The 14,377-nt window shown below is 39.8% G+C and overlaps 1 protein-coding gene and 1 pseudogene across 2 annotated transcripts in view; both read right to left on the reverse strand.

Annotated features, from left to right (window-relative positions):
* Nucleotides 1-14,377, reverse strand: part of Ccz1 (CCZ1 homolog, vacuolar protein trafficking and biogenesis associated) — a 66,072-nt gene that overhangs the window by 15,843 nt on the left and 35,852 nt on the right. The gene's annotated exons all lie outside the window — the stretch shown is intronic.
* LOC110294189 lies at nucleotides 10,043-11,819 on the reverse strand (annotated as a pseudogene). Its single transcript, XR_002377922.1, has one exon. The product of XR_002377922.1 is annotated as a vacuolar fusion protein CCZ1 homolog pseudogene (transcript).

Genomic DNA, 14,377 nt, shown 5'->3' on the forward strand with positions numbered 1-14,377 from the left:
ATTTCTGTTAGTAGGATTCTTTCGTTTGCCTTTCGCCATCTGGTAATCTCTGAAGCTAGTTGTTATAGTTGTCTCTGGTTAGAGCTTGTTCCTCGGGTGACTCTGTTAGCCTCTATAAGCAGACCTGCGAGACTAGCTCTCTCCTTAGTTTCAGTGGTCAGAATATTCTCTGCAGGCAAGCTCTCTTCTTGCAGGGAAGGTGTCCAGATATCTGCTGTTCGAACTTGCCTCTTGGCAGAAGTTGTGTTCCACTCACCAGAGGTCTTAAGATCCCGTGGAGGGTCCTGTGAGGACCTTGGGGGTGTTCAGAGACTCCACAGACAAGGCAGCCCAGTGCTGGAGTGGACCGGAAGGGACTTGTGCCCCTGATCAGGCTGAGTTATCTGCTTCCCTACTTAATGCAGTCTCAGGTCCCTTGCGATTGGATTGGAGTAGACTCTGTGTCCCACTCACCAAAGGTCTTAGGATCCTGTGGGGGATCCTGTGTTGGTCCTTGAGGTTGTCTGGAGACTCCGCCAGCAAGGCACCGTGGTGCTGGAGTCAACTTTAAGAATTTTTAGCAGGCGGGGGTGGGCTTTAATGTCCTAAGTCCAGAAAGCTTAGTCACTTGAACCAAAACCTGCATCTCCTCTCAGGCCTTGTGCTATTGATCTGCCTGAATTCTTAGAGGGGAGTAAGAGCAGCTGAGCCATCTTCTGTCCTGGATGAATCTAAACTGTCTTTGTAGATGGCTGTACAATAATGTTAATTTCTCTGTTAAAATCAGAATCAATTACTCTAGGAACCACATTTATTCCCTGCACTGATGTGGAAATCCAGCCAATTATCAATTCTATGGTCCTCTTAGAAAGGTGTTCATAAATTCTCATAAAAGGACAAACAACAGGAGAGTCAGAGTTTAATATTCCCGTGAAGGTAGAACAAAGGTCCAGTCATGCGTCCACAGGGTTGTCAGCTGCAACTGTCAGATAGTCCTATGTTGACAAATGGATTTATTGTTTGAGGTTGTTGAATTACTCTTATGTTTTGAGGGCCCAAGGGAGGTCCCTCACACAGTTTTCCTGGCTTAATAGGATTCCTTTATTATTAGGGATTACTGTAGCACCAGATAAAGGAGTAATATTTTTAAATTTAATAATATTTTTTTAATATTTGAAATGATATATGTTAATACAAAACATTGTATAGTGGGGGAGAGTAAAGTCTTACAGATCTCAGGTCTCATTCCATCACAGAGGGCAGTCACAGGAGGAAAGTAAAGGCAGGAACTAGAACAGAAGCTATAAACAGGTACTGTTTATGAGGTTGTTTCCCACGGTTTGGTCAGCCTGTTTTCCTTATTTTTTTAAATTTTAATTTCATTATGTTTTACATATTCACTGTACAACCTACTCACTGCCCCCTCAAGAACACCTCCTCCCACAATCTTCATCCCATCCTTCTCCTCTTCTCTAAACAGGTTGGGGCCACCTTTTATTTTCCCTCTACTCTGAAACTGCAAGAATCTGCAAAGCTAGGTGCTTCTTCACATAGTGATATTTTTATGAAAATATTTTTATGAAAAGTAGATTAACACTCTTTACCAGTGGTACTCTTTCAGACAATGAGTACATAATACGCTAGGTCCATTTGGATTTCTGTTCTGAGTTGTGCCACGACAATTAAAACTTATAGTGCCTCCTGCTCTAATAGAGCAGGACATTGTTTACTAATATGTCCAGCCTTGCCACAAGAATAACATTGCTAGGTCATGCCTGCCTGATCAGATTTTCCTTTTCCTTGATGATTTAGATACTGAGTGTGTTCTGACCTTGTAAAGCTGCTGCAATGACCATACCTTGCAGATAAGAAGGAGCATCCTCAGTACACTCTTTAATAAAGTCAGAAATATTTGCACAGTTTAATAGCATTTATAAGAAGCAGAGAAGCATTTTCAAAGGCCAGTTCTTTTGAAAAAATATGTTTTGCCTCAGAGCTAAGAACCAATCTCTCTATTGTCTCAATCAGCCACCAGGCTACAAATTCCACCAAAGGTTCACTGTGTTTCTGCTTTACATTAGCAAGTCCTTGAGTGTTTATATTTCCCACTGGTAAATGCCTCTAGGCCTCCATTACCATTTCCATACCTGTTACTTATAATGGAGCTTGCTTGGTCACTCTTAACTGGGCTAAAATTTTTAGCCATGCCCTGGAGCCCATGGGCATATTAATGTCAATGTTTCTCTTCTTCTTCCTCCAGGTACCTGAACCAAGCATGAAAATTCTTTACAAACTAAATCCTCATATTTGACTTTACATAGTAAAAAATTGTCTCCATCTACACAAGCTTTAGCTTTTTGTAACTAATCTTAAGATGCATCAAGAAGTTGCACGTTCAACAAGAGTAAGAGTATATGTTACATTATGTAAGAGTGTATGGTACATTATGCCCTAAGATATATATTGATTGCTTTTTCTTTCCACCCTCCCAATCTCACCAATTCCAAGGTCATCCATACAAAATATAAACAGAGAAATAATGAAACTTACCAACAATATGAATCAAATGGACTCATCGATATCTACAGAACATTTTACTCAATCACAAAAGAATCTAACTTATTCTTACCACCTCTTTGAACCTTCTCCAAAATTGGCCATATATTCAGTCACAGGTAAGAATAAAGAGATACAAGAAAGTTGAAATGACTCCTTGTAGCTTATCAGATCACCACTGGTGAAACCTGGCCTTAAACAAGAAGCAAAACTATACAAACCGTACAAACTCATGGAAGCTGAACTTCAATTATCTCTGGTACAGGGAAGAAATAAAGAAATTGCCAACTTTCTAAAATCCAAACAAAATGAAGTTAAAACCTACCCAAATTTATGGGACAAAACAAAACAAAAGTAGTGCTAGAGGAAAATTAGCACTAAATGCCTCCATAAATAATTTGGACAATTCTCATACCAGCAATTTAAAAGTACAATAGAAAGTTCTAGAAAAAAAGTAAGCACAACAAGGAGGAGTAGAAGGTAGAAAGTAATAAAAAATTAGGGCTGAAATTGATCACTTAGAAACAAAGAAAACAATACAAAGAATCAACAAAACCAAAAGAAGCTTCTTTGAGAAAATCAACAAGGTTCATCAATCCTTAGTCAAAATAAACAGAAGACAAAAGAGACTGTCAGGAGCCAACAAGCTAATAACTAGCAGTTAATTTTCCTGAGAAGAATTCGCCTTAGATTAAAAATCACTCTGGAGCTACAGTAGGCAAGACCCAGGAGAAAATGATTTTATGTAAGATTCCTGCTATTAGTGTGCTTTTCCTGTTATTATTAAATATATAACATTCACTAGGTATTAGCCCACCCTTTTGAGCAAATCTTTGAAGAATCCGTGGCAAACCTCAATCAGAACAACATACTGGACAAGAAGGCTGTGAGGATCCCAGTGGCTACTGCCCCCACCTCGAGCTTCACTCCGGGCTTCCTGCGAAGGCACTCTGCCAGCAACCTACAAGCCCTCGCCCACCCGGTGCTGCTAAGTTCCCAGGCACCCCTAAGGGCTGCAGCTGAGGCCCCGCAGGCCCGGGTGGCCCGTCCTCCTACGGCCAGCTCAAGGAAGCTTCAGGGGAGAGCGGTACTGTCTACAAGGAGAGCAAATTCCAGGACCTCTCGTTCAGAAAGAACTGTGAGCATAGCCAGCACCTCCTGCTCCTGCTCCTGCAGCAGAAACAGAAGAGGGGCAGCGGCTTCCAAATCAACTCCACAAGCTACAAGATGGAGCTGGGCCGCACCTTCCACACCATCGACTTCTGCCCCTATGGCCCGCACTGCCATTTCATCCATCATGCAGCTGTGCGCCATCGTGGGGCGCCTCCGGGGACCTGCGTTTGGCTTTCGCGAAGCTCTGCAACTGGGCTTTGCCTGGGAACTTGGAACCATTTCCTCTGCTCTCTGGAAGTCTTGGGCAGAGCTCAGTTGGTAGTTGTTGGGAAATAAGTGCTTCGTTTATGGCTGTTTTGAATTGATCCACACCACAACTCAATATGAAAAAATTATTAACTTATTTATCATCTTGTGAAAAGTATACATTGAGGATGTTGTTCATACTGTATTTATCAATTATGATGAAAGCAATAGATATATATATTCTTTTATTATGTTAAATTGTAATTGCCCTTATTAATCGGCAAAATGTGGCATGTGTTCTTTTCACAGTAATATATGCCTTTTGTAACTTCACTTGGTTATTTTATTGTAAATGAGTAAGAAAAATCTTAAGAGATTGTATGTAATATCTATTTCATTAATTTCTTTCCTTGTTTACGTAAATTTCGAAAGATTGCATGGTTTCTCTACAGAAATCTGTCTATCTTGATGCTGTAGAAGTGGTTTGAGGAACATTTTGAGTTTTTCTTAGAATGTAGAATGGTTGTAGCCCCTCCAACTTTAAAGAGAAAAAGAATGAGCACAGACTCTGAAGTCAGGCTGATGTGTGGCTTGCTTCTCTAGATCCAGCTTTACAAACCATCAAGGAAAGAACGTTTCCTATTCCACCAGCTCTACTGTGACACTGACTATAAAGACATGCATCAGTAATGGGGAAAGTGGTCTCAGTGCCTTCATAGGGCCTGAAATTGCCTTAAATCATCCTCAACCAAGTATTTCATTAGTGCTTGAGAATTTGAATGTTGGGTGGGTTTGCCTGCACAAAAAGACAAGATTTTTACCACTTTTTTTTTTTTTACTATAGCTATGAAGTGAAGAGGTTACATCTTAGCTCTGAAATTGAATATGCCTTGTTTAATGACAGTCTAAAACTTGCACTATTATTTTTCAGTGTAAAGAGGGAGAAATGTTTCCTGGCTCTCCTGGCCTGCAGATGAATGAGCAGTCTGTATGTAGTATATGTAGGTACAGTTGCAGCACCGAGCATGCACTCTGGACTACTTTGACAGAAGTAGGTTTTGGAATGTAACAAGATAAATCAACTTGAGTTGTAATATATTTTGAGAAATCAGTTCACTGCAAAATGTGACTGTAAACATTGTACTGTAAATGTTTTGTAGTTTCCCATATTACATTTTTAGGGGATAAAAAAAATCCTAAAATTATTAAGCTATTTTATAGTGGAGAGGAGGCCGATGATTGGACAGGAAAAGGGAGATGAAGCTAAAAGTTGCAGAGACTGAGAGCACCACAGAGTAGGAGGGGAAGGAAGATGGCTGTAGCTGTGAACCCAAACCCACGTGATGTTTTCCAGACACAAATAGCTATGATTTCACAAGGTTAGAAATACTGGGGAAAAGCTTTTATCATTATCAATTGGCTCTGAAATTATTGTATTGTCATCTTGTAAAGTGTGATATTATTGACACCTAAATCTAATTGGTTAATTAAACATTAAGAGTCTTGATTCTACCTGGGTACTGGGTATTGTTTTATCATACCTTGAGGATGGCAGGTCTATCTGGTTATTGGAATGTGGGACAGAACCTGCCAGAACATAGTGTGGCCCAACTGTGCTGGTACTAGAGAAGAACTTGGCCCAGTGGACAGAGTGTTGGTGGGCTGAGAGAAGCAGGATGTATTCTGAAAGATGTGTAAGTGCTGAAGACAAAGGGAAGGGATCATCATTCCATTTTCCCCCTTTTCTTTTAGAGCTTTCAAATAGGAGACTTTTACAACTTAGAAATAAACCCTAAAATCAATTTTCTTTCTTTCTTTCTTTCTTTCTTTCTTTCTTTCTTTCTTTCTTTCTTTCTTTCTTTCTTTCTCTTTCCTTTGTTCTTTCTTTCTTTCTTTCTTTCTCTTTCCTTTGTTCTTTCTTTCTTTCTTTCTTTCTTTCTTTTTTTCTTTCTCTCTTTTTAAAACTTTTTTTATTTATTTACATTTCAAATGTTATCCCCATTCCCTGGCTTACCCTCTGCATCCTCCTCCCTTACCCTGCTTCTATGACGTTGCTCCCACCCACCCACCCACTACCACCTCACTGCCCTAGCATTCCTCTACAACGAGGCATCAAGCCTTCACAGGACCACGGCCCTTCCCTCTCATTGATGCTAGATAAGGCCCCGTTAGCTCCTTCACTCCTTCCCCTAACCTCTCCATTGGAAGCCCTGTGCTCACTCTGATGGCTGACTGCAAGCATCCACATCTGTATTGGTCACAATCTGGCACAGCCTCTCAGAACCTGATCTGTATCAGGGTCCTGTCAGCAAATACTTCTTGGTATCAGCAATAGCGTCAAGGTTTGGTGTCTGCATGTGAGGTGGGGCAGTCTCTGGATGGCCTTTCCTTCAGTCTCTGCTCTACTCTTTGTCCCTGTATTTTCTTTAGGCAGGAGTAATTCTGGGATAAAATTTTGGAGATGGATCGGTAGCCCCATCCCTCAATGGGGGGCAGGGCATGCCTAACCTCTATATATGGTCTCTACAGGTTCCCCCCCACCCCCTTTGTGGGATATTTCAGTTAATGTCTTCCAGGTGGGGTCCTAGTGGGGTTTCTTGCTTTCCTGGCATCTGGGACTTTCTGGTTGCTACCCCCAGTTCCTCATGCCCCATTGCTACACACCTCTGCTCAATTTCAAAGTATCTCTTTTTTTCCTGCAACTTCAATTAGCAGGCTGAAAGGTAGAGAGCATTGTGGTTCCTGAGTAGACAGAACAAAGGCTACATTACTTCATCTGATGCTGTTGGCTACAGGTATTAATCACCTAAGCCAGCAGCTTTTAACCCTTAGAATGAGCAAGAAAGTTTTTAGGCCCTTCTACCAGCTATCATCAGCATTCAGTATAGAGAGCTAGAAAGTCCTGAGACCATCAATATATACAGTCACACCTGAGTCTAATTCTGTGTCTCATTTCAACCTACTCCAGACAGGGAGGCTCACAGCAAGAGACAGTATCTAGTTTTTAAAAATCAGAAATAGAAAGGGAGACATAACAACTGACAGTGAAGAAATTCAAAGGATCATTAAATCTTATTTCAAAAAAACTACTCAACAAAATTGAAAAATCTTAATGAAATGGATGACATTCTGGAAATATAAAACTTACCAAAATAAAATCAAGATTAGGTAGACTATTTAAATACTTCCTAACCCCTAAAGAAAAAAAAAATACCTATTAAAAGTCCCACAACCAAAAATTTATATTAAATTAAATTAAACTTTAAAAAGTCAGGGTCCAGATGGTCTTAGTGCAAGAATTCTACCAGATAGTCAAGAAATAGCTGATACCAATACTTCTCAAACAATTCACAGAATAAAAACAGAAGGAACAGAGAGAAACCCATTCTATGAAGCCACAATCACCCTGATATATAAAATCACAGGAAGACAGAGATCTTCAGACCTACTAATCTATGAATAATGATGCAAAAATATACAACTAAATACTTGCAAACTGAATCCAGGAATGCATAGATGACATCATCCATATTATCAGTATATTTCAACTCAGAGATACAGGGATGGTTTGCTATATTAAAATCCATCCATATAATCACCATATAAAAAATGAAGGATAAAGTTCACATGATTATCTGATTAGATGATGAAAAACACCTTTGAAAAATCCAACACCCCATCATGCTAAAAGTATGAGAAAGATTAGGGATACAAGGCACATATCTAAACATAATCAAAGCAATATAGGGCAATCCAATACCATACCTTCATCAATAAAACAGAGAGAAACTTAAAGCAATTCCACTAAAATCAGGGATAAGGGAAGGATATCCATTCTATCTCTATGTAGTAAGTATAGTACTTGTAGTTTTAGGCAGATCAGTAAGAAACTAGAGGAGATCAAGACAATACAAATTGGAAAAAAAGAAGTTAAAGTATTGCAATTGGCAAATGATATGATGGTATACATAAGCAAACCCAAACCTTATACTAGGGAACACCTACAGTTAATAAACACCTTCAGCAATGTGGCTGGATACAAAGTTAACTCAAAGAAATAAGTAGTCTTCCTTTATACAAAGGATAAAATGACCAGGAAAGATGAGGGAAACTAGATCCTTTACAAAAGCCATAAAAAATATGTAATATCTTGAGATAACTCTAACCAAGCAAGAACAAAATTTGTATGATAAGAAATTCATATCCCTGAAGAAAGATATTTTAGAAGATATCTGAAGATGGAAAGATCTCCCATGTTTATGGATAGGTAGGATTAACTTAGTGAACATGGCCATTTTACCAAAAGCAATCTACAGATTTAGTGCAATCTCCATCAAAATACAAACAGAAGTTTTTATAGACCTTAAAATAGCAATTTTCCATTTCATATGGAACAAACAAAAATCCAGTATAGCCAAAAAATCCTAAATGATAATAGAAATTTGGGAAGAATCACCATACCAGATCTCAACTTGTACTGTCAAGAAATACTGAAAAAGAAAAAAGAATGGTATTGGTACAGACAAAGACATGCTGATCAATAGAATTGAATCGAAGACCAAGAAATAACATCACACAGATATGGATACGTGCTTTTAGTTTGTTTAGCTAAGGGTATGTCTATCTTCTTGTTTTTCTCAAAGAAACAGCTTTTAGTATTGATAATTGTTTAAATTGTTCATTTGTTTCTAATTGGTTGATTTAGCCCTGTGTTTGTGTACTTCCTGCCATCTACTCCTCTTTTGTGGGTTTGTATATTTTTGTTCTAGAACTTTCATGTGTGCTGTTAAGACTCTAGTGTAGGATCTCTCCAATTTCTTTCTGGAGACACTTAGTGCTATGAATTTTCATCTGAACATCAGTTTCATAAGTCTCATAAGTTTGAGTGTGGTACCTTCATTTTGATTGAATTCTAAAAAGTCCTTAATTTCTTCTTTTATTTTACTCTGACTAAGTTATCATTGAGTAGAGTGTTGTTTAGTCCCTATGTGTATGTGGGCTTTCTGATGCTTTTGATTATATTGAAGTCCAGCCTTTGTCTGTGGTGATCTGATAGAATACATGGGCTTATGTTAGTCTTTTATCTGTTGAGGCTTGATTTGTGTCTGATTATACAGTCAGTTTTGTGGAAGTTATCTTGAGGTACTTAGAAGGTATATTCTATTGATTTTTGGTGAAATATTCTATAAATATTTGTTGAATCAATTCTGTTCATAACTTCTGTTATTTTCACTGTTCAATGTATGTCTGTTTAGTTCCTGGTTCAATGACCTGTCCACTGGTGAGAGTGCAGTATGGACATCTCCCACTATTGTGTGAGGTTCAATGTGTATTTTGAACATTAGGAAGTTTTCTGAATGAGATTGCCTTTAGATGGCATAGATGTTCCGAATTGAGACTTCATCTGGGTAAATTTTTCTTTGATGAATATGAAGTGTCCTTTCCCATCTCTTTTTATTTTATTTGGTTAAAACTCTATCATATTGGATATTAGAATGTATACTCCAGCTTGTTTCTTAGGACCTATTTATTGGAAAACATTTTAGCCAGCCCTTTACTCTGGTAGTATCTGTCTTTATTACTGACTTGTGTTTTTGTATGCAGCAGAATGATGGATCCTGTTTACATATCCAGTGAGTTATCATGTGATTTTTTTATTGGGGAATTGAGCACATTCTTGTTGAGAGATATTACAGACAAGTTGTTATTTCCTGTGATTTTGTTGTCACACGTGGTGTTTAGTGTGTGAGATTCTCTTCTTTTTGTGTTTGTTGTGAGATGATTGTGTGTGTGTGTGTGTGTGTGTGTGTGTGTGTGTGTGTGTGTGTGTGTGTAGTTAACCACCATATGATGGAATTTTCTTTCTAGTAACCTCTGTAGTACTTGATTAGTAAAAGGAGAGTGTTTAAATTTGGTTTTGTTATGGAACATCTTGGTTTTTCTACCTATAGTGGTTTTGAGTTTTGTTGGTTATAGTATCCTGGGCTGGCATCTGTGATCTCTTAGGGTCTATGTGACATCTGTCAAGTGGCTTGTGGCTTTTAAAGTCTCTATTGAGATGTCTGATTTTGTTCTAATAGACCTTTGTTTATATGTTACTCTGCCTTCTCCCTTTAGAGATTTTAATATTCTTTCTTTAAAAAAAAAAAAAAACTTTAACAATTTATTAGTCTTATTTCCCAGTAAAATATCCACACAATGTCAGCAGAATGGAATGGTATTCAGCTGACTACATTTAATTAATTTCACATAAATATTTAACATCTATAAACCTCAGTGAATCATCAGACCAAGTAGAAATGTGGATTTCCAAACAGGTATTGCTTTACTATGCCCCTAGCCCAGTCACTATCATGACCAGTAAGTTGTAATGGTAAACAAAAAGTTTGTTGAGGTTTTTAAAGATGTTCTGCTGAGCCAGTGGAGTCAATCCAAGAAGATGTTATTGAACTGCGTGGCACACAGTTTCTTCACCTCTTCATTGACCTCGATCAGGTTCGCATTCTTCTGATTGAGAATCACGAACAGCTCCCGCTGGTCAGACTTCTTCCCAACAACCCAGTAGTTGCTCATGACTTTCACAATGATTTCTTCATCTTCATCTTCTCTGGTAAAGTCACCGTTAATGTCCCCTAATATCTTCATTAGATCTGGGTGGACGGATGTGAGTGACACACTGGGCGTTTTCCTCATGTGAATTGTACTTTTCTTTGCTAAATTCATGTGGATGAAGTAGATGAACTTAAACTGGGGCTCCTTTTCAGACCCAGAGATCCTATTGTTGATATTAAACTGCTCACAGATGTCAGATGCCAGCACTGTAAGCTGGGGCCCAACGATGCTGTCCAGTCTTCGGCAGAAATACAGTGTGAGTGGCGTGGAGGCGTCAATCATGAAGCACACGGCTGCACTCATGGCCTTATAAATAATTAAATGGAGCTCTTCATACGTGTCATCTGTATTTACAAAAATTTTGGGGAATCTGCATTTTGCTTCTGGATCATTAAGGTTCACGGGTCCAGTAAGAAATCTTCCATAGTGTTGGAGATTCCCAGGCATTTCTGCCCTTACTGGGGAGTCCCTTCCTGCCAACTCAGGTTCGATGTGCCTGGGGAACAGTGAGGTGGTGAGGTATTTGTACAAAATTCTCATGTCATCTTGTTCTAGTCCACTCCAGATAAGTTGGTCATTGTAGAGGAATGTTGTGTATTTGACTACACTTAGGCTTTCTTCCATTCGGTTAATAAAGGACTGGATTTTCAAGTAAGTCATTTTATCCAATGGGAAGAAGCTGATTCCACCAAAAATATCAAGTAGGTTACATGACTGCAAATGTAGTGTCTGCAAATACCGATGGAAGAATTTCTCTAATCTTGCCTTTAGGAGCTTGATGCCTCCATCTTCCATGGCTTTCAGAAACATCCCATTGAAAAGCTTGTACAGACTGTAGCACTGCTGCAGCACTGAGCTGTACACCTTGTCTGACAGCTCCTCCTCTTGGTACTCCACTACCGCCTTGCCATCTTTACTTTGCTTTTCGATGATAGGATTCCGAACAACCATAACCATCCAGAAATTTTCTTCTGGTTCATTGCAGAACTGTCTGTTCTTCTGTGTGTGTAAAGATTTTGCAGGTTTCGATGGGCTAAAAGTCCTTGTAAACTGTACAATTGCTTCACATAATCCAACATTTCTAATTTTTTCATTCTTTTCTACTTCATTTGGATGGTAAAACAGAATTTTATTTTCTTCCTCTCCCTCGCGCGGCCCGAAACGGGGGTTGTAGATGAAGAAGTTCAGCAGCGCCAGCGGGAACTGCTTCTCCTGGGCGGCCCAAGCCCCCGGCCTGGCAGCCGCTGCTGCCATCCCGGCCAGGCCCCCACCCCCCACCCCACCCCCGCTTCGGGAGGCTCCCCTCCGTCCGCTCCGAGTTAATATTCTTTCTTTGTTCTGTATATTTATTGCTTTGATTATTGTGTGGTGGGAAGAATTTCTTTTATGGTAGAATCTATTTGGCATACTATAGGCTTCTTGTACATTAATAGTCATCTCTTCCTTTGGGTTATGGAAGATTTTTCCTATGATTTTGTTATGGATATTTCTGGTTCTTTGAATGGGTGATCATTACCCTTTTCTGATCCTATTTTTCATAGGTTTGGTGTTTTCATTGTGTCCCAAATGTCCTAGATACTTTGATTTCGGAACCTTTCACACTTTGCATTTTCTTTAACTGATGTGTAAATATCTTCTATTGTATCTTTTTCCCCCCATTTTTATTGGTTATTGTGTTTATTTACATTTCAAATGTTATCCCTCTTCGCAGCTTCCCCTCCCCAACTCCCTACCCCCTACCTCTATGAGAGTGCTCCCCTACCTGTCCACCTACTCCTGCCTAAGCACCTTAGCATTCCCCTACCTGTTGTGGAAAATATTAAATAATGAACCTGCAGGTTTCCTACACTACTGCTAGCAACCAGCAGACCAAGTGAGTCCAGCCAGGTGATCTCAACTCCACAGTATCTGTCGGCTAAAGCTCCTGAGTACCTTGGCGAATTGCTGCCACATCAGCCCCATGCAATGACCATTCACCCCACAGTCAGCCACCACAACACCCATTTACCCGGTAGAAACAAAAGTCTAGAAGCTTATAATTAACCAATCAAATTTACCTATCAATAAATTCTTAATTTATAAGATGCCAGTACAATAATTTCAGAACCAATTGATGATAAAACCTTTATCCCAGTTATTCTAACTTTATGATATCATAACTACATGTGTCTGGTTAAAGCCATGCTGGTTCACATCTGCCTCCATCTTGGCCTTCCTCCTTCTCCCCCAAGATGCTCTCTGCCTCCCTAACTCTTAGCCCTGCCTCCCTTTCCCTGTCCAATCACAGGTCTCCTGCTGCCCTAATATTTTAGTGTGATTGAATAGTAAAAATTCTGTCAGAAGCCTCCACAGGACAAAAGGGCTTCCCTCCCAGTGATGCACATTAAGGTAATCCTCTGCTACATATCCAGCTAAGGCCATGGGTCCCCCTATGTGTACTCTTTGGTTGATGGTTTAGTCCCTGGGAATTTTGGGAGTCTGGTTGGTTGATATTGTTGTTCTTCCTATGGTGTCACAAAACCATTCAGACCCTTCAGTCCTTGCCCTAACTTCTCCATTGGGGTCCTCGTGCTCAGTCCATTGTTAGGTAGTCCATCTTTAGGTACATATGCTGGGTGCATCATCATACATGTATTGGTTAGACTCTGACAGAGCCTTTCAGGGGACAGCTATACCAGACTCCTGTCAGTATACACATCTTACCATCAGCAATAGTGTCTGAGTTTGGTGTCTGCAGATGAAATGTATCCCTAGGTGGGATAGTCTCTGGATGACCTTTCTTTCCCTCAGTTTCTGTTCCACTCTTTGTTCCTGCATTTCCTTTTGATAGGAGGAATTCTGGATAAATATTTTTGAGGTGGGTGTGTGACCCCATCCCTCAACCAGGGGCTTTGCCTGTCCCCTGGCTATGGTCTCTATAGGTTCTATCTCCACTTTGTTCGGTATTTTGGCTACTGTCCCCTTTGTTGGGTCCTGAAAACCTCTTGGATCCCTGGCATCTGGAACTGTCTAGTGGCTACACCCAGCACCTTACCCACTGATACACACCTCCTTTCAAATGCCTGACTCTGTACTTCTCCTCCATCTCCTCCCTATCTGAACTGGCCCTCCTTTTTCTCTCCTCCTCTTCTCCCCCTCCCCCTCTCTCTCTCTACTTATGTGGTATCTTTTATGCATGTGATTTTCTCTTGAATTTCTTGTATTCTGTTGGCGATTATTGCATCTCCAGTGTCTGTTCTCTTTCTCATGTTTTCCATCTTCAGAGTTGCACCCATTTGTAATTTATTTGTTGTTTCTATCTCCATCTTTAGGTCTTTGACCATTTTGTTATATTCCTTCACCTGTTTAATTGTATTTTCCTATATTTCTTTAAGAGATGTATTTGTTTCCTTTTTAAGGTCTTCTATTTGCTTGTGTTTTCCTGTCTTTCTTTAAGGGAGTTATTTATTTGTGTCCTACATAAAGATCTCTGTCATCTCCATGAGATGGGATTTTAGGTCAGAATATTGCTCTTCAGTTGTGTTATGGTATCCAGACCTTGCTGTGGTAGGAGAACTGGGTTCTGATGGTGCCAAATAACATTGGGTTCTGTTGCTTATCTTCTTTTGCTGGCCATTTGACATCTGCTTACCTCTTGTGTTAACTGGACTGTGTGTCTCCGATTGGACCAGGCCTTCTTGGAGTCAGGTAGAACTCTGTGACTACAGTAAGAACAGGCTTCCTGGAGGCAAACATTGCTGTCTCTGGCTTGGTCATGTATCCCATGTTTAAGCAGGCCCGTCAGGTCCCTTGTTAGAGGAGTTCTTCTGTAACCATGGTTAGGGAAGATGTACGGGCTAGTTTTGTGTCAACTTGACACAGCTGGAGTTAT

Source organism: Mus caroli, chromosome 5 (genome assembly GCF_900094665.2).
Source record: "Mus caroli chromosome 5, CAROLI_EIJ_v1.1, whole genome shotgun sequence".
Taxonomy (NCBI): Eukaryota; Metazoa; Chordata; class Mammalia; order Rodentia; family Muridae; genus Mus; species Mus caroli.